At 43.9% G+C, this 21,281-nt stretch overlaps 3 non-coding genes and 1 pseudogene across 3 annotated transcripts; all 4 read left to right on the top strand.

Annotated features, from left to right (window-relative positions):
- Positions 1-21,281, top strand: part of LOC138242338 (zinc finger protein 850-like) — a 1,462,105-nt pseudogene that overhangs the window by 1,373,593 nt on the left and 67,231 nt on the right.
- trnar-ucu (transfer RNA arginine (anticodon UCU)) lies at positions 2,139-2,231 on the top strand. The gene is made up of 2 exons: positions 2,139-2,175; positions 2,196-2,231. It is a non-coding gene; the product is annotated as a tRNA-Arg (tRNA).
- trnal-uag (transfer RNA leucine (anticodon UAG)) lies at positions 12,356-12,437 on the top strand. Its single transcript has one exon. It is a non-coding gene; the product is annotated as a tRNA-Leu (tRNA).
- trnaa-cgc (transfer RNA alanine (anticodon CGC)) lies at positions 15,906-15,978 on the top strand. The gene has a single exon. It is a non-coding gene; the product is annotated as a tRNA-Ala (tRNA).

The raw sequence follows: 21,281 nt of genomic DNA, 5'->3' as shown, positions 1-21,281 counted from the left end.
AGGACATTCTCGCAGCGTGCCTCCTGACCATCCTGAGACTCAGCTCGGACAACCACGGAACGGCCAGTGTGTCCGAGTGCCAGAACTTTCCTTTTTTCTAAGAGTCTAGAGTGGAGGTTGCCAGAGAGTAACCAGCAGCAGGCCTCGTGAACAGGTCGGAACTGTGGACAGCCGAATCACTATTCAGAACTAGCTCTTCATCAGGAACGAACCGGTCCTCTTCCTGACTTTCTGGGACCCACAGTCATCTTTTCTCCTGTGCACAAACTTTGCTAGTTAAAGCCAACAGTGAGCATCAGCAATGCACCGTCACAAGCCGCACAGCACAGCCTGGCACCGAGCCAGAGAGCGCGGATTGGACAGCAACAAGCCTGCAACTGCTTCTTTGTGCCCGCAGGAGATCTGAATCCCCAGAAATTGGATGAGTATTCAACTTCACTGCATTACAGCTCGAGAATTCCATTGTTATCCAAACCAGTTGATATCAATTTAATTCCTAAGAGTTATGTACTTGTTTTGAGTATCTAATGTAGAAGTTGTAACCAAGTTCACTTTACGAAACGGTCTTAATGAATGATATACTGAACGTATGTCCTCTTGATATGTGTAACACTTTGTAACTGATTGAATATATATCTTTTGTATTCTGATAACCCTCTCGATAAGATCTGTTAGGTTTACATGCATATTCTATGTATTAATAAATGTATCCTCGTGTATTAGCACCTTTGTGTGTGCGTTGTTTGAGTTATGTCGCATGGTTGGACTCTAAAGCCATCAAAAGAATCAACTTTGTGATTTACTGCTACAATAAATAATTGTCTCAGTAAATGCCCAAACCCTACAGAACTGGTGCCTTCAGAGAGCCACTACAGTTACATATTTGGCGTCCCTGAACGGCCAGTTTTTCTTACACTACAGAACCAATTTTAAAAACAATTGCGGCACACTACGATTCACACTGACTCAAAAGTGATCACGGCAGATGTTGTTCCCTGCATAATGCTGAAGGGACCAAAGAGCATTGCTGTTGGGAACACAAAATGAGGCTTTTTTATGCCTTGATGTTAAGCTGACAAAGACTATCTTGAAACACCTAGTTCAGTCTCTCGACAGACTGCCAAGCAAAGCTTTTACCCATTGACGTCGCAATAGAAGGAAGGTCTTAACCCACCAACACTTAGCAGCGGCAAGATTCAAACCTAACCCAGCGAAGAAAATGGAGCACAAACCCAGCACTTAGACCACCCAGCCACACTCCTTACACCTTACTCTCTTGAGAACGTCGGGTGGGTTCAGCTCTTGTTGTGCGACGCGTGGAAATGACTGCATCTTCGTTTTCCGAGATGTTTCCTATCACATCTTTGTCAGCTCTGAATAAAGTGCTTCTTTGGAGCAGGCTTCAGACCTTTTATTTTATTTATAAAGGAGGGCCATTCAGAAACATGTAATTCCTGTTTTAGAAATGCTTTGGGCGGTGTGTTTTATATAATGCACAAACAGTATTCTGATTGTATACTGTAGACCTGTGTAGCAATCATACTGGACGTGACTGGGATTCTGAAATGTTTCTTGAAAAGGTATTCAGGGCTGCTTGAATCTATAATAAAAAAGTGACCCGAAACTTCCAACCTTCCAATCACTGATGTCGCTCTCCCTAAACCTGTACGGGATGTTTTGCTGATGTGCAGTGTGCCTTTACTCCTGTATTAAAAACGACCTCTGTTGTTGGGCGGAGTTGAAGGAGAACTTACTGCACAGAAAAAGTACGTAACGATAAAATATTTCTGCGCGTGAAACACATCAATCGTTCAGCATGTTTAATTGAATTGACAAAGAAATCCTCTCCTTAAACTTCGAAAAGGATTATCTGTTGAGCCAGCAGGCGTAACACTGCAGTTGCCCGTTTCTCACAGGTGTTTGAAGTTGTGGATAACATTTAGCAGGTTTGGCACCATGGCTTAGCTGGTTAAGACGCCTCACTAAAAACCAGGAGACCCTGGGTGTGAATCCCAGCGGTATCTATTCGTAGACAACAGGCCACTCATTGTCAATATTTATGGAGCTTAATTTAAAGACAACGGGAGAAGCATGAGTTACAGCTTTCTGTAGCTGTTTTATATAGCGATGTATCGGTTGGCTCTGTGGCGCAATGGAGAGCGCATTGGACTTCTAGGCTTTGATAGAATGAAGTCATTCAAAGGTTGTGGGTTTGAGTCCCACCAAAGTCATGTATCATTTTGATTCAACCTTTCAAAATCCTCTAGGGATTAGTGTTGATCAAGTCAAATAAAGGACTTCTTAAGAGTCCACAGTTGAAAATGAACCAGCAGCCACAAGAAAGAAATTAGCACTGGACTGTGATCACATTACTCCTGTCCTGGACTCCTTGCACTGGCTTCCTGTCAACTTCAAAATCCTCATGCTCACCTATAAGGCTCTCCATGGCTTGACACCACAGTACCTGTCTGGGTTATCGCCCTACTCCCCACCTCACAACCTTCGCTCTTCTAATTCTGGTCTCCTATCTGTCCCCCAGTCCATCTACACTCTATGGGTGACAGGGCCTTCTCCTGTTTTGTACCAAAGCTTTTGTACCGATATTGTCACCTAATTCCATACATTGTTTCATCAAACTAGAACATTTAGAGGAGGTCAATTGCATTTATGAATTGCATAGTGATAGTATTTCTTTCCATTTAAATACTTCAGTCAAAAATGTAGAGAAGGTGCTCCTGTTTTCAACATTATAAGAACTGTGATGCACCAGTAATATTTACTCTCATAAAAGTATTGTAATTGTATTGTTCTGTTCTGTAACAATCTTGAGTGACACAAACCTTCTGTTTTACTGCACTACACTTCTCCAGAGGCCAGTTCAGCACACAAGGATCCTCAGTCAAACAAACACTGCAATCGCTTGATAAACGCTATTTCTCATCCTTTCTCTTAGTGTCGGTGCTACTATTGTATGCAAAGGAGGTGACTTGACAATGAAGAGAGTCTTCATGAAGGTGTGTGTCGGCAAGCTCTCCACTGGCAATTGACTGGGTTTGTGAAGAAATCAATCTCATTCAACAACCATACAAATTGCACAGCTTAAGGCACATGAAGCGAAATCTGTGAGCTGATTGACACAAAACAATGTCACTTCACATTATCTGCAAAGTTGTTTTGCTTGTCTGACCACCTCTTCCTACTTTACAGTGAGCACATATATTTCAGTTTCTTTCTCCCATGTGGAGATGTATCCACTGCCAAAACTGCTGTCTGATTATTTAAATTATCTGTAAAACTGTTACATGACTTCATCTAATTGTAAATTTATAAGACGGTCTGTGAGACATTTGTGAGAGTAGCTGAATCCCAGGGCTGGTATGGAATCACACACAGGCGGGTCTTCTGTGTGATCTGAGTCCCTCTGCTCAGAGCTACAGACTGGTCAAATGGTCACTATTGTAGACACGACCATCGGACCATAGGCTACAAATAATCAATATACTGATCATAGTGTCACTACTGGTGTTTATTACATAAATACTGTATATAAATAATAAGATAATTCCACACTCATAAAACATTTATAAACATTTTGGGAGGCTGACATACAGTAAAGAAAGTAATACTGAAGGGCTGGAAGTCCTGGAAAGCGTTAATAGATCCTTCTTGCTTTCGACCTGGAACAGAGCCCACAACTGCCAGATCAGTGACCCCTGAGCCCAGTTCACAGAGAGGAGAACCAGGAGCTCTTCTATGTCTCTAAGAGGGCTGGGAGGAAAGATAAAAGGGGGAAATGTGACATGAGTCCAGGCTGTTCTGTCTGATATTGTTCATGTAGCAGCACTGATTGTCTGAATATCTTCTGGTTCTGGATTGTGAGGATAGAGAGCAGTACGGAGTTGAGATCCTGTCTGAGTGTGAGTCTGAGCTGTGAATCTGACTGAGAAGAGAATAATGATTTTTTATTCTGCCTGAGAATTTTCCTGAGAATTTTTTTCTTTTCCAAGTGGTGTTACATCCCCTTCAGATACTCTACACAGACTGCCAGAGAGAAGAGGATAGAGAGATGGACAGATAAGAGCACACACAGCAAGAGACACCGACGTCTTGATTTACTTTGAAGCAAGTGTTAATTTCTTTTCTGGAACAAGTTGTTTCTGAACTTCAAGAAATTCATACAGCTTCTGAAAGATAAAATACAAATCTTGCTTCTCAGGACAGAAGAAATGCTTCCAAAAAATGCCAGTGATTTTTTCTCCTTTTAACGAAAAGTGGAGAAAAACAACAGCAGTGCAACTCTGTCGGCTTGATTTAGCTTAATACAAGTATTCACTTCCTTTTCTGTAGATTACAGCCTGCGAAAGATGAAATGAAGTTCTTGGTTACTCTTGGTCAGTGCAGAAGAAATACTGCCAGCTGGCAGGAAAATGACAGTATTTTATTTTCTTTAACTACAAACATGTGAGTTGTGAAAAGCAACGGGAATGTGTCCCTGTGCAGCTGTTAAACAAAGGGCTGGTGGGTCAAACGTACTCAGGGACGTGCTTCAGATTGTGATGATGTAAACAAAATCTCCGCTAAAAATTGAAGGGATTTCTTCGCAAACCCTCTTGAATGTGGCAGGAAATCTTCGTGTTTTACTCGTGTGCAACTACAACAAGTAAACAAATAAGTACCTAAGTCAATGTCCAAGAAAACCATCTTCACGTGTGGAATTTTTCTTTAACTGGCTGTTGGGAGAATTCATTTATACACCCGTTGTATCCTTAGCAAAAATATTTTAAAATTAGAACACAGATTTGTTGGAGAACTTGACAATCCTTGACAATCATTATTAAATGAGCATTATACAAATGTGCGTTGATATTTTTAATATGTACCTTAATTGTAATATATATATACATAATTGCTTTGATATGGATGTTCATTTGAAGGAATTGAGGAAACTATGAAGGATCGCAGAACAACCAAAGATACATTTGGGCATCTGCTATTGGTAAAGATGAAAGAGTACCTTAAGTGTGAAGCTTTCATACACATGAGAGAAAAAAAACAGTTTTAATGCACTTCATTAAACTGATGGTATTCTTATCAATCGTGCATAAAGTGTACATAGCAGAGGATGGTTTCGATCCATCGACCTCTGGGTTATGGGCCCAGCACGCTTCCGCTGCGCCACTTTGCTGACAGCTGTTATAATGTGATTCAACACAACTGCTCTATCTTTGCTTTCTAAAAGTGCGCCCGAGATGAAAAGTCTAAACGGTAAACGCAGACGTCACTTTGAGCACTTGGTCTTTTATAGCACAAATCATCACCCGCTGCTCTACATGGGCGTGTCTTCAATATCGTTGAGAACCAAACCTTCTGCCTTCCGAGGCAACTGATTCTTTCGTCGTTAATTCCCAAATCTTCAATGAGAATCAGTGAAACGAAAATCAAACACATGTACACACTCGCGTCCTAACCTGAAAGAAAAATCTACACCCACTTTATAATACTGATAATGATTCAGGAAGTACAGCAACGTTCTAAAACCAGCGAATGCATCTGCATACAGTACATAAAATGTCAATTTTTCAAAAGTAAAATCTTCAGCTTTGAAAGATTACCATCCATATATTTTCGTTTTTCTCTTTTTTTACATACACTTTCGAGAAACAAACTGTCTTTTAATTAAGGTTTCATTAGAAAATGTGTATCTTGGTTTGCCAAGTTAAAATCGGCACATCCCAGTGGGCAAAAGATGTAGAATATACGACTATTAAACGCATACCAGATGTGTAACTGTGCTCCGTAACTGGTCTAGAATGAAATTGATTATATGTTTATTATACATAAATGGTTGTAGTTCTATTATACGGATAAATTTAGAAGACTACTATACATATATAGTTAAAGGTCTATTATACATCAAAGAAAGATTTTTATAGGTGTAGAAACTAGTAAATAAAGCCAATGATTTATTTTAGAAATTTATTCTTAAAATATACAACTATTCACACCTGAAAAATATGTAGTTCAAATTATACATTATATACAATATTGTAATCAACAAATGTCTAACCATCATAAAAAACACAACTAGTAAACTTCAGTTACAAATTCTAGTAACATGGCAATATATATATAGTAATGACAAACACAAACTAATTACATGAACACGCTAATATTTAACTCAAAACCACATTTCGAAACTTCTTTATTTCCACGAAAATATTATTAATGTAGCACAAACGCTACTTTCTAATAAAGACAGAAAGAAACTATTTGTTTTGTGTCTCATGGTGATCCTCCTCTCGATACTAATGAAATGTTTAATATGATCCCTCGAGAAAAAAAAGGAGTCAATTTCCGCCTGGAATGATTGATGCTCCATCAAACATTTTGTAATATCCCTGGAAGTTTATACAGTAGAATCCTGGTTCGTGGCTTAAATTCAAGGTAAACAAGACTAAGGAAACGAGTTGGAAACTTGATGTCGAAGTGGGATTTAAATCACCCGGAACATTTCACTCCATTGGGCAGTATGTGCCAGAGAGCCTACCGCCATCCCTTCGATAGTTCAGTTGGTCGAGCGGAGGAGTGTAGGGGAATTAGCAGGGCGTCCTTAGGTCGCTGGTTCGATTCTAGCTCGAAGGAAGGTGCTTTTTGTGTACTTTAATCAAAGAGTTAAAAAAGCGAATCTGTTTCATTCAGACATTTATCAAAAGTTCAATAAACGACGAAGTAGAGGTTCCTGTTCCGAATTCAGCCCACGTCTGATTGTCTTGTTTTGGCCAAGATCCGATCTTTGAATTAAGGGACTACTCTGTCTGCTTTGTAATTCAAAAATACATACAAATGTCAAGTTTTTTGTAGATATAAAGTGTTCTCTGTTTTCAAAGGATAGGTACTTAATTGGCATAATGATTTGGTATTGATTTTGTATCGTTGTATTATGAAGTTTGTGCTTTCTGTGTTTTTATCGTATTGTGAACTTATTTTTTAAACAAATGCTTACAAAGGCAAACACGGCACACATCTGTTTATACCAGTGGTGAATTGTACATTTGTACAAGCTACTGTGCACTTCTGGGAGTATAACAGGTTCGATATAAAGTGGCAAAAATATAAAAGGGGAATATACCCCAGACTGCGTATAAAGCTCTCGTTGTGACTGTTGTTTTATTTTTAGATAAAAATGGCGTACTGTGCACGAAATGTTGCAGAAACACAATCTGATATTTTAATAATTATTATTTTAATAATTTGATCAAATTGAGGCCCAGGATCCAAATCTTCAGTTCTGATTTTTTTAAGTGATATCTTTCCTTCCTGTCGTGGAAGTCACACGATGTGAGCAATTGTTTTTTTTACGTTGCGATCCAAAGATCCTCAGGCGCACTGTAACCAAACCAGGATGGATTCTGCTCGGAGCCGGACTGAGCTCATTCTCACTCCCTGTGCTAAAAACAGAATTAGCTCTTCCCCGAACATCGTCTACAGCTGCTGGATGGTGCTCTGCGTCTTACTGCTCCGGCAATTACTTTGACGAAAGACAGATCACTTGTGCGCTTTTAACCTTCTCGCAGCTACAGCTATAGCCCTGAAAAAAGCATTAGCTTTATCAGTTTTTACATTAATCTATTTTGAATCAAAGTTTGATATTTTTTTATTTTTTATTGCATTTTACATTACAATAATAATAATAATAATTATTATTATTATTATTATTATTGCGCACACTTATATAGCGCTGTTCTGGATACTCCACTCAATGCACTTTACAGGTAATGGGGACTCCCCTCCACCACCACCATTCTCCTGAATGATCACAGAGAGTCAGGACCTCGGTTTTACGTCTCAGCCGAAGGACGGCACCTGTTTACAGTTTAGTGTCCCCTTCATTGTACTGGGGTATTAGGACCCGCATGGACCGCAGGGTGTGCGTCAAGCGACAGAAACCAGACGTGTGTCGGGCTCGGCTGCGAGCAGGACAATGACATCACAGGGACAAAGTAGAGGAAATCAAAAGGGTTCTATAAAAGACCTGTGTAAGCTGTTGGTTTGCAGTCTGGACTCTAAATCCTCCGATCCGATTTTAAATCTCTCTAATGCCTGAGCTGCGGCTTCTTCCGAGTATTTATTCGTATACTTATTATGTGTATACTTATTATTCGTATACTTATACGTATACTTATTAACATAGGTCTAACCTCACCCAAGGAGAAAATCAGGCACTCCAGTCTCTCCGCAACAGGGATGATATCGTCATCAAACCAGCGGACAAAGGAGGTGCTGTTGTGGTGTGGCGTAAAGATCTATATATCTTTGAAGCCTCTAGACAACTAACTGACACTTCTGCCTACCTCCCTCTCCAACAGGACCCTACCACTGACTACCAAAAGGAAGTGGTATCCACCATTTCCCTTCTTATCAGCAGCAACGAGCTCCCCCAGGAGGCGAACCGGCTCATCATGGAACACCCACAGGTATCTCAATTTTACCTCCTCCCCAAAATCCACAAACCGGACACCCCTGGACGCCCCATCGTATCAGCATGTAACTGTCCAACTACTTACATCTCAGCCTTTCTCGACAGCCTCATGAGACCGCTGGTTGAAGATCTTCCCTCATACATCAAAGACACCAACCACGCGCTCCAACTTTTCAATGATTTCCAATTTCAGGGTACTGAATGCCACATTTTTACCATGGACATCACCTCTCTGTACACCGTCATTCGTCATAATGACGGCCTTACAGCCCTCAAGCACACGCTGTACAAACGCACAGTGCTTGATCCACCCACCCACACCTTGGTACGCCTTGCAGAATTGGTCCTCACACTGAACGCATTCTCTTTCAATAATCTTTTTTACCAACAGGTCAGTGGAGTTGCCATGGGCACCAGAATGGGACCCAGCTATGCCAACATTTTTGTCGGCTGGGTAGAAGAACGCTTCTTCGCTTCCTACACTGGCTATATCCCTGACCTCTACAAACGATATATCGATGACTGCGTCGGTGCCGCCACATGCTCCAACGATCAGCTTGAATTCTTCCTGCACCATTTCACCAACTTCCACCCGTCCCTCAAATATACGGTTAACATATCTTCCACCACTCTTCCGTTTCTAGACATCCACTTGTCTATCAACTACCCCCGACTGTCCACTTCAGTTTATTACAAACCCACGGATTCACACAGCTACCTCCTGTACAGCTCATTTCACCCCAACCACACTAAAAACTCTCTTCCTTTTTCACAGTTCCTTAGGTTACGACGATTATGCAGCGACGACATCGACTTTGAAAACCAAGCCCTCGAAATGTACTCATTTTTCATCAACAGAGGATACCCCAGCAGTGTGATTGACAGGGCCCTTGCCCGAGCCAAAAACACCCCCCGGACCATCAACCCGATCAGGAACTCCCGCCGTAACAACCGCATTCCTTTGGTGCTTCCTTACCACCCTAACACACTTCCTATCCCCAGGACCATTAACCAGAACTTTTCCATCCTACAGGGTGATCCCTCCACTGGGGCCCTCTTTTCTGATCGCCCTATCATCTCATATCGCCGACCACCTAATCTGCGTAACCTCCTTGTTCACAGCTCCCTTGACCGCCCTCAGCAACCATCCACACCAGGCACTTTCCCTTGCAAAAGAGCTCGCTGTATCACCTGCAAGTACACAGCCACCACCACACTCATTCAATGCCCCTCAGGACAATTCCGGATCACCCAGACAGCATCTTGTACCTCCAGCAACCTTATTTACTGTATCTCTTGCAGTAAATGCCCAGCCATCTACATTGGGGAAACAGGAAGGAGACTCGGAGACCGCTTCAGAGAACACGTCACGGCTGTGAAGATTAAAGATCTCTCCAAGCCCATTGTTTCTCATTTCACCTCTGACGGCCACGACCACTCTAATCTCTCCGTCTGTGTTCTCAAAGACGGTTTTCCGAACTCATACATCAGAAAGACCACCGAAACTAAAATTATTCTGCAGCTAGGATCACACATTCTCCCTTCCCTTAACGACAGATTACTGTTCTTTTAAATTTTCTCCATTCATTGGAAGTTTCATTTCACACCTCTCTGCACCCATTCTGACTTCACACCTCTTGATTGGCCTCTCTTTCTGTCCCCTGCTCCCGCCTCTCACTCCTCCTCCCTCTCAACCTTTGTTCTCCCGCTACTTTACCTTTGCCTACTGCCCTGTCTCTCTCACACCTGAAGAAGGCTCCACGGCCGAAACGTTGTGTTCTCTTTCTTCTTTTTTTCAGCATGGAATAAACCTATTACTTGTTCCTTTGCAGCCTATGCATGCTGACGCAGCTACCCACCTGAACTACTTATTATGTGTAAGTGTATAGATGAAACCTTTCATATATTGTTCAGTTTAAATCAAAATGCTTTACTAATACAAGAGAGAAGTATAGTATGAAGGATGTGACAAATCTATGATTTCTTGGAACAAAACAGTTTTTATTTGCATTCGAAATGAAGCGGAATTTTAGCGGGACACACAAACCCTTTGTCTTTTTTAGAGTTTTTAGAGTGAACAGACATAAATGTAGAAAACGTGTTTTTTAGCACTGCAATAGCAGGGTCAGTGGCATAATGAATAACGCGTCAGGCCTCGCGTCAGAAAATTATAAGTTGGACTGCCGTCTGGCTTGTTGCGTTTATACCACTTACGTTGTTTAATATAAATGAACTCCACCTGAAAGCTATAGAAAACACTTTGGGTAAGTTGTCTGCAGCCTCATGCGAATTTCGACAACTTACCCAAAACACTGTACTGTCTGGAGATCAGCTCCAGCTCTGAACTCAATTGCAATGAAAAACCATTCGTAACAAAACTGGAGAACAGCTGAACTTGTGTTCAGTTCGGTGATGAGGGATCAGAACTGTCCTTGTTGTAATTAGCACGAACTGCACAGGCTCTGAATCAGACCATGTAAATTAGTCTGATCAATGTAGGACATGTTAATGTTGAATTATTAAAAGGTTTATTAGTTAGTTCAGGTTTACCCACCTGAACTAATGTAGAATTATTACTTGATCTGTCTCTTGTTTGTATATAAATGAATGTCTCTGACAACTTAATGTTAGTTTTACGATGTAGGTCAGGCGTTGACATATGCACGAGTATACTAAATGTCTCACTCCTGATTCAACTCATGTTCTATAGGAGATTGGCGATTCCTCCTGTTTCTCATACAACCATATCAGAACAGAAGCCCGTTTCACCCAGCTCTGATTCAAGATCGACTTGCATCTTTATCCCTTTTTTGTTCGTGATCATTATTTTCTTTAGTTATGATCAATATTGAACTTTTTCTAAATGAAATGACAATAATCAAACATGCAGGCAGATTTTTGAAAAGTATTCGGAATTGACAGGGTGCCCCTTTGGAACAATCGTCAGAAATTGTGAGAAAATGAAAGTTATGTAAGCTCTCACACAAAGCATTGAAGATTGGAATCTGAGTGTAAAAAAGTTACCCGTCTCCCAATGATAGGCAGGGATACACACCATGACTCGAATAGACTCAGCGAACTTTAACACCTATGATATTACGAGTGCTTTGCACGTGTTGAATTTCAAGAAGGAACTACTACAACAGTTGTGGACATAATTCAATACCACGGCAAAGTCCAATGCCGGCAACATCTGAGAAAATAATGTTCACTCATGGAATTTGGTCTTTGAATGGCTGGCGGGAAAATTCATTTATACTCCTGTTGCACCCTCAGCTGAAACATGTTAAAATAACAACGCAGATTTGTTGCAGAACCTGACAAGAATTATTGGGTTAGCACTGTATGTATTCTTGTATATTTACTTTAATTTTAATATAAATGTAAACATGCATGCTGTATAAGCTATTGTAATTTTAAAATATGTTAGCTGAGGATGCGAAGGGGGCTATTATACCTTGTGAAACATGCAAGGAACTGTAAAAAAGGCTGTTATTTGAATAAAATTGGCGATCACAAGAAAACCACAATTTATGTGGTATTATCATCAATATCCTTCAAAATCTACGTTCAAATGAAGGATTTGAAGAAACTATGAAAAAAGCAACAGTAATAGCAGAGGATTTTGATTTTTGCTCTTCAAGTCAGCAGATCACCGTAGAGTTGCACCCCTACAAACAGCACAAAGGATGAATCCCACCACCTTCATTATTGCTGTGTTCGTGCCAGTGAAAGTAGCGTTTGTGTTATTGAAAGATTCTCGGAAGATGAAGGTGCAGTCACTTCCACATGTCATGATATCATTAGATCTGACGACAAGAGCTGAAGCCCCCCCTAGTCCAAGCCAGCAATGTGAGGAAGATGGGTATGGAGGAAGGTAGCGTGGCTGAGTGGTCTAAGGTACTGGATTTAGGCTCCAGTCTCTCTGGGGGCGTGGGTTTGAATCCCACTGCTGCCAAATATTAATGTTTTAAGACCTGCAATACAATCAGTAAAAGCGCTTTTTGTTAGGCTGCGGGAGGTGTTTAGAGATAGACTTTCTAAAAGACAGGCTTAACATCAAGGCAGAAAAAATATTTTGTTTTCTCAACAGAAATTCTCTTTGGCACGTTCAGCTTTATGTAGGGAACAACGTCTGCCGAGATCACTTTTGAGGCAGTGCACATGATAGTGTACCGGCAAGTACATTTAATATTGGCTGTGGTGGTGAGCTGCTTTTGTCTGTGAAACTTTTAATTCTTCACGCCGAATCGTTGGCAGGGGTAAAGCTTATTAAATCTTTGAACATAGCGCTCCATCAGAAATACTTTGTTCGTGATCAAAAGAGATCAGAGGATTAACTTCATGGATTCACATAGCATACCTTACAGGAAAGATTTAAAAGGGGAATTGATTGTGCTTCCTGATGTTGTTCCTGTCGTTTATTTGGATACAAAGGTGAATGTTCTTTGACGTTCTGCTAGAGTATCCACTGGGTGGGCTTTATCAATCAGCTCGGAGAGGTCATCAGTGCTCTGTCTCTGGAAAATAATCAGCACTGTCGTTTTTCCCTGTGCTGTCTTTTAAAACATATAAGATCACGAGTTTACAGATTTCTCCAAATAACAACTATACATTTTAACCCAGCGGTTAGCATTCCTTCAATCCAATAGTTTTACTCCGGGTAAAAAGCAGCGAAATATATAGAGAGATTATATTCAAATATTTCAACGTTCTTATTGGATTACCTGTATGGAGATATCGCTCAGAATTCCTAATATGATTTTGAGTTCAGTTTTGCTTTACTACTTTCAGAGTCTTTTATTGACCTTGCTGAAGCAGAGAAGTGACATAATCACAAATGCGACTTACCTGTGCTGCTGTTTTTGGTTAATAATGATTATTGCGAGGAAAAAAAAACAGCTCCTTGCATTAAGAGCAAGAGCAACCAACACGCTCGCTTGTTGAGTTGGGTTTTTTTTCCGTGGTGCTCTTCCTCAGATGTAAAGTTATTTGGCGAGCAAGGACCTCTGTGAAGGAGCCTGAATCCATCAAGAACTCAGAAATTCTAATATCGCACTACTGTCTTGTGTACAGAGATTTGCTTCTTCCTTTTTGAGTGTTTTGGTGTTTAAGAGCACGCTTCCTACCTCGAATGTTAGTTTCAGGAGATGTGCTACCGGATAAATGATTATCTTGAAAAGGTTTGGGGATGCACTGGCCGGGATTAAAACCCGGCTCAATTATTTGGAAGTCACCTGTACTACCAACACACTTCTAAGAAGCACCCGCACATTTTCGCAATCCTCTCTCTCACCTACAAAGTTATGAAGACACAGACGACCAATGAAAACTAATTTGATTCACTCAAGGCTTCACTCTTCTGTTGTGATGTTGTTTTAATTAGTGTTAGCTGTGATGAGGTATTGTTTCTGTCTCTTAAAGTTTAAGAGTCTGCTCCTTTCTTCCTGGTATAGAAAAAAACATGTTCCATCTTTGTTTACAAACACCACTGTAAATTATTTGTCCATCTCTAAAGCCTGTGTGTATTGACAAGGCAATTCAAAAGCACATATTAAATAAGAACACGATCCTTCTTGTTACCATTCCCGTGGTTGGAGCGTTGTTTCGCCCTTTAACGTTCTTCTACAATATTTACAGACAGGGCTTTATCACTGGAGTTGTGTGCATCGGTCCATGAACATCAACTGTACTGCTGTTTTTCTATGCGTAATTTAATCGCAAGCACTTAAAAGATGCAAAAAGGTTTCAAAGAAAACATAATTGAAAGACAGTCGAGTAAGGAGGTAGAAAAACGCTCTCCCCCGTTGAAGAATCAACCACCGTCGCCCATGTGACTGGATATAAAAATAAATTATTCATTTCAATTATTCATGAAGGGTGGATTGTGGTCAGTGAACATATGCACATCTTTAAGTCAGTTCCACCATCTGTGCCATAGGGGATGTAGTTCAGTGGTAGCGTGCATGCTTTTCATGTATGAAGTTCCGAGTTCAATCCCTGGTATCACCAGATGTCTTACATTATTGTGCTCACATCGCAATCTTCTGTTGAGTGAGAACTCTTTGCTCGTGTTCATAGAGAGACAGGTTTACACAATTAAACTCAGTCACACACGAAGTGCTACAGTGTTGCTCTGCTGTTTTAAATGTACCTCCAAAGCATTTTGTTCTGTTAACTACCAAATGATTTGAACTAATTTTACATCATATTCAGGAAATCCAGAGAAGGTCATCAGACTTTTAGTGGCTGTTGAAGAAAACACCTGTTGAATCTCACCAGGGATTTCTTGAGAGATCATTCAGCAAGCAAGTTAACAGGGGTTAACGTAGAGAGTGGCGGAGGTGGGATGTCAGGGCTTGACGTCACTGCTTTATGCAAAGAATGGAGGGGTGGTCGTCAGGGCTATATGACTGTGCTTCACGCAGAGAGTGGTGGGGGTGTGATGTCAGGGCCATACGACAGTACTTTACACAGAGAGTGGTGGAGGTGGGATGTCAGGGCCTGACAACACAGCTTAACGCAGAGAGTGGAGGGGTGGGTGTCAGGGCCATATGACACTTCTTTACGTAGAGAATGGCGGGGGTGGGATGTCAGGGCTTGACGACACTGCTTTATTCAAAGAGTGGAGGGGTGGGTGTCAGGGCTATATGACAGTGCTTTCCGCAGAGAGTGGTGGGGGTGGGATGTCAGGGCCATATGACACTGCTTTACACAGAGAATGGAGGAGGTGGGATGTCAGGGCCTGAAAACACACCTTAACGCAGAGAGTGGAGGGGTGGTGTCAGGGCCATACGACACTTCTTTACACAGAGAGTGGTGGGGGTGGGATGTCAGGGCCTGAAGATACTGCTTTACGCAGAGAGTGGCGGAGGTGGGATGTCAGGGCCTGAAGATACTGCTTTACGCAGAGAGTGGCGGAGGTGGGATGTCAGGGCCATACAACACTTCTTTATGCAGAGAGTGGTGGGGGTGGGATGTCAGGGCCTGATGATACTGCTTTTCGCAGAGAGTGGTGGGGGTGGGATGTCATGGTTATACGACAGTGCTTTCCATTGAGAGTGGTGGGGGTGGGATGTTATGGCCATAAGACACTGCTTTATGCAGAGAGTTGAGGGATTGATGTCAGGGCCATACGACAGTGCTCCACTCAGGCCTCTGCTTGAATTTGTACTCCTCCTCTCTCCCTACCTCTACCTCTATGATATTTGCACTTTCTGGAGAGGCGATTTTCTCCACTTCAGTAGCCCGATTGCGTGGAGAGGGCTGTAGAATGTGGCACCGCCTTTCCTGCTCCGTCCATGACAGGCGTGCTGGTCTCTGGAGAGAGAGCACGGTCCATCAGCGCACTCCAATAAAGGCACTGGAGGCAGCTGAAACGCATTGGCGAAGCTCAGCACTGGGCCGCTGGGCACATCTTACCACTGTTTCCGTAGTGTAGTGGTTATCATGTTCGCCTCGCATGCGAAAGGCCCTCGGTTTGAAACCGGGCGGAAACAGACTGGCTTCTTTTGTCGCATACAAATGGGTTGTACAACTTTTAACTAGCAAATGGAAGAGGGCTGAAGTAAGAGACAAGATGTAAATAGGGTTAACTTAAGTCAGTTCTGCCTGAAAATTAGACTTCTAAGCAACAGGGGTTTATGGCAGGAAAGGGGGTTAACTGATAAGGATTCCAGATGCGAGGGGGCATAATCTTAAACTGACCATTTGGCCAGGGTCTCTTAACTGGCCAAATACCACGACCCCCCCCTTACCATAACACCGAATGACGTCTGAAGCAGCAAGGAAGGACTATATAACCTAAAAGTTTGTACCGGCACATCGAACAATACTTCGGTTTTGTTGTTTCTTGTGGGAAACAAGACTTCGGCTTTATTGTTCCTTATGTCCGTCATGGCAGTGAACAGGTCCTGGTTACAGGATCTCTAAAAAAGGAAATAAAGACTGAAATCAGATCCGACCCACCATGCTGCCACGGTGACGGTGCACTGCCCAGTGAAAGTGGCAGCCTGTCCCTGGACTGTGGGAAACTGGAGCACCTGGAGGAAACCCCCACAGACCAGGGAGAGAACATGCAAACTCCACACAGACAGCACCCACACCCCAGGTCCAGCACTGTGAAGCATGCCCGACGATGCGGAAGGGCTTTTACAAATGAGTGTGTAACTCACACTGGTGCCCAGGATGGCCTGCTACCGGAACGCAACCTAATTTTCTTAATGCAGTTTGTTCGAAGCGGTTTGCAGGAGCTGGAGGTGAGGACTGAGCTGGGGTCCAGTGTGCAAGAGTGACTACTGATGTCGTGTGTGTGTGTGTGTGTGTGTGTGTGTGTGTGTGTGTGTGTGTGTGTGTGTGTCTGGATCATTGTGAGCGCCGTCAGGTTTGTGTATTTGTTTAAACAAGAGGACGTGTCTGTGCGGGTCTGACTCTGTGTGAGGGTGCAGCTCTAACTGTTCGCGCGCGGGCCTGTCTATCTCTCGACAATGCATGAGGGGCTAAATCTGCCTCTGAGAAACTGACTTTTCAGAAGAAAAATCTATGAAAAGGCACGGCCTGGCCCTCTTCTCTTGCTCCCGACGTATAAGACACTGGGGGATGAAGCTGGTGTCTTCAGCTGTAACCCTAGCTATTTATGCAAACAGCTCTTTTATGAAAAGCAGCTCTAGGCCTAGACAAGAGGAACAGATAAAACAAATCTTAGATTTATGGCTTATTCAAAGCAGACTGAGCGCTGCTATACTGTATGTAGGAGTCAGAGATGAAGAATGAGCTATTTAAGGAAATCAGGAGTGTGAGAGAGGGAGTGTGTGTTTTTCCTCCCAATAGAGAAGGCTTGTGGTTCTTTCTGCTTTTCTGCACAGGCTGCCAACATAAGTACGTGTTGGGTTCTTGGTTTGAATGCTCGAGTTGTCAGGCTGGCGTTTTTTGTTCCTATTGGAGCCCATAATTGTGAACAAGGCGCTTGAGGACGTCTCTGTGCAGGTGTGCGTTTGTAATGACGTGTGTGCGCATCTCTGTAGCGGATGTTTCAGTAAAAAAACGCATTTAAAACATTCAACCTTTTCATGTTCCTAATATTCTTTCATTCTTCACAATAATAACTAAGGTTGCTGCTGGAAGAGGTGTTAGTGGGGCCACCAGGGGGAACTCTCACCCTGTGGCCCATGTGGGTCCTAATGCCCCAGTATAGTGACGGGGACACTGGAAAAACTGTAAACAGGTGCCGTCCTTCAGATGAGACGTAAAACCGAGGTCCTGACTCTCTGTGGTCATTAAAAATCCCGGGGTGTTTCTCGAAAAGAGTAGGGGTTTTACCCCAGTGTCCTGGCCAAATTTCCCATTGACCCTTACCAATCATGGCCTCCTAATAACCCCCATTTATGAATTGGCTTCATTACTCTGCTCTCCTCCCCACTCATAGCTGGTGTGTGGGGAGCGTTCTGGTGCACTATGGCTGCCGTCCCATCATCCAGGTGGATGCTGCACATTTGTGGTGGTGGAGGGGAGTCCCCATGTCCTGCAAAGCGCTTTGAGTGGAGTGTCCAGAAAAGCACTATATAAGTGTAAGCAATTATTATTCATTATAATGTAATAAGTCCATTATTTCTCACCCCTCCATTGCAAGGCATACACAACACAAACACCAGGAACAATTATCTCAGAAGTGAATTGCAAATGTATTGAGTTGTGATGCAACTGTAACTTGAACCTAACATGACTGTGGCGTGCATTTTTGAAATTGCATTTTCACAGCTGAAATACAAAATGAAGCTGATCGCAGTCCAAACTCAAGGTATTGTTGTAAAACTAAATATTCAACATGTTTCTACCTGTCCCTTTTCAGCTCACTCAGAAGTCCACAGCCTGCAGCCTGGTGCCTCTCTGTCTCCCCCCTCCACACTGCTGGTCCAGTGGAGGTGCTGTTTGATCCTGCACGATCTGTCCGGAATCGTATAGTCTTACTGAGCAGCGCAGGGCTCCCTGGCCCCAGTTACGAACAGTGAGTGTCAGTGCAGAACAGCTCTCTGACACTCCGCTCCCTCACTCCAGCTGATCAGGGCAACTACACAGTGAGGGACCTTAATGGAAGCAGTATCAGCACTGTGATCGTCACTGTGGGTGGTGAGCAGGTCTACAGTAGGATCACTAGAGGGCTCTATATTCTTGACAGAGTGTGTTCTTATATCATCCTCTGTCCTGATTGTCTTTCAGCTCACAGAGACAATGTCACCCTGCAGCCTGAAGCCTCTCTGTCTGTCCCTCTGTTCACTGGAGAGCCAGTGGAGGTGCTGTTTGATCCTGCAGGAGGTGGAAACTGGACCTCAGTGTGTTCTGTCCAGAACAGCACAGCCAGTTGTGTCCCCCAGTACAGTTTTTTTTATTTTTGATGATTAGCCATATGTTGATTACAATATTGTACATAATGTATAATTTGAACTCGATATTTTTCAGGAGTGAATGATTGTATATTTTCAGAATAAATTTCGAAACCAAATTATTGTCCCTCGATCTCTGTCTCTCTCTCGTCCTGCTGTCTGTCTGTCCCTGCCTCTCTGTCTCTCTCTCTTTCAGCCCCGTCTGTCAGTCTGTCTGTCCTTCTCTCTCCTTCCTCTCTCTCTCTCCTTCCGCTCTCTCTCTCGGTTTGTTTGTCCCTCAATCTCAATCTTTCTCTTTGCCTGCTGTCTTTCTGTGCCTTCATCTTTGTGTCTCTCTCTCCTTCCTTTCTGTCTGTCTCTCTGTCTGTCCTGCGTTGTCCCAGCTGGGCCTGTCTCCCCGGCTCTCTGCCTTCAGCTCTGTTCGCCGATGTCCCACCAGCCCGTCTCTCTCTCAGCCTGTCTCTTGACTTGCAGGAGGAAGAGGAGGTGGAGACAGCTCCTCCGGCAGGAGAGAGGAAGAAGGTCAGTGCTGGTCCCACCCTGCCTCCTGTGCTGTCTGTGGTGGAGTTTCGCCATCTTGTCTGTCTTGTCAGCCCTGTCTGTCACTGTCTCTCTCCTCCTCCTCTCTGTGCTGTGGTGTCCAGTCAGTGTGTCTCTCTCCTCCTCCTCTCTGTCCTGTGGTGTCTAGGCAGTGTGTCTCTCTCCTCCTCCTCTTCTCTGTCCTATGGTGTACAGTGGGTCAGTATTAGTGGGCTACACCCAGGCTCACTCACTGCGAGTGTGATCTCAGCAGAGTCTCTGTACTCTTGGGACACTTGACTCACCTGTCTCTCTCTTTCTCTCCCTGTGCTGTCCCTCTCCTGCCCCCTCTCTCCCTACTCGGACTCCAGCTGGAGGAGGTCCAATCACCACCTCCTGTGAGACAGAAGAAAAAGAAAGTGGGTAATGCTCTGATTCTCTCTTTACTCCTGTCCAGTGTCCAGTCAGTGTGTGTGTATGAATCCCTCTCTCTCTCAGTGCAGTGTTCATGTACTGGAGTGTCCAGTCAGTGTGTGTGTATGAACCCCTCTCTCTCTCAGTGCAGTGTTCATGTCCTGGAGTGTCCAGTCCGACTCTTAACGTGACTCTCCTGTCTCTGCTTCAGAAGTGCTGGTGCGTCTTTTTAAAGTCCCTGAGCTGCATGTCGGTGGAGACAGATGATAAGGACGAGCCGATGGAGGCGGCGGAGACCGTGTGTCAGGAGAGGAAGAGCGAGGGAGAGGAGGAGCAGGCTGCCGGGAAGGACAAGAAGAAGAAGAGGAGGTGCAGGTGAGCAGACAGGGGGACGCCGCCCGGTCGTGTCTGTGATTCAAGAAGGAGTCTCCTCTTGCTGTTTGATGTCATGGTGATGTCCGTGTCTGTGTCCCTCACACCTGCAATAACAATATTCTTTCCAGGTTCCTTTCCTGGTTCTGTGCCAGCTAAGATCGGAGTCGCCTTCCCCACCAAGGACTGGACTGGACTGGACTGGACTGGAGCTGAGGGACACCAGACTGGACTGGACTGGAGCCAAGGGACCCCAGACTGTGCTGGACCGAAGCTGAGGGACCCCAGACTGCACTGGACCGGAGCTGAGAGACACCAGACTGGACTGGACTGGAGCTGAGGGGCCCCAGGCTGTGCTGGACCGAAGCTGAGGGACCCCAGTCTGGACCGAAGCTGAGAGACCCCAGTCTGTGCTGGACCGAAGCTGAGGGACCCCAGTCTGGACTGCACTGGAGCTGAGGGACCCCAGTCTGGACCGAAGCTGAGGGACCCCAGTCTGTGCTGGGCCGAAGCTGAGGGACACCAGTCTGGACCGAAGCTGAGGGACCCCAGTCTGTGCTGGACCGAAGCTGAGGGACCCCAGTCTGTGCTGGACCGAAGCTGAGGGACCCCAGACTGGACTGGACCGGAGCTGAGGGACCCCAGATCCCAGTCTGGACTGAAGCTGAGGGACCCCAGTCTGGACTGAAGCTGAGGGACCCCAGACCCCAGTCTGGACTGAAGCTGAGGGACCCCAGACTGGACTGTGGAAAACTTTCACATTATCTCCACCTGAGTCCTCAGATCGTCTGCATGACCTTGTATTATTAAGTATTATTTTAAGGTCCTGTGATGATCGTAAGATGGGGGGGGGGGGTGTCCCTTGACATTAATCTGTATTGTAATTTTTGTTCTTTTGTTAAGCATCATTAAAATGTTTTTTAAAAAAAGCTTTTGTTTTTTTCCCTCCCCCCCCCGAAACGAACGAACAGAGTCTGTCTTTCTCTTTCATCCCGGAGAGTTTGTGGTTGATGGATTGAGGCCGAGAGCCCTCGTTGTCGGCGTGCCACCAGTTAGCGGGGCTAAAGCAGGGGGGGCATCGTGTCCAATACTCCTTGAAACGAGACAGATTTCAAGCC

The sequence above is a fragment of the Lepisosteus oculatus genome, chromosome 14 (genome assembly GCF_040954835.1).
Source record: "Lepisosteus oculatus isolate fLepOcu1 chromosome 14, fLepOcu1.hap2, whole genome shotgun sequence".
Classification (NCBI taxonomy): Eukaryota; Metazoa; Chordata; class Actinopteri; order Semionotiformes; family Lepisosteidae; genus Lepisosteus; species Lepisosteus oculatus.
This window is presented reverse-complemented; position numbering and strand designations above follow the sequence as displayed.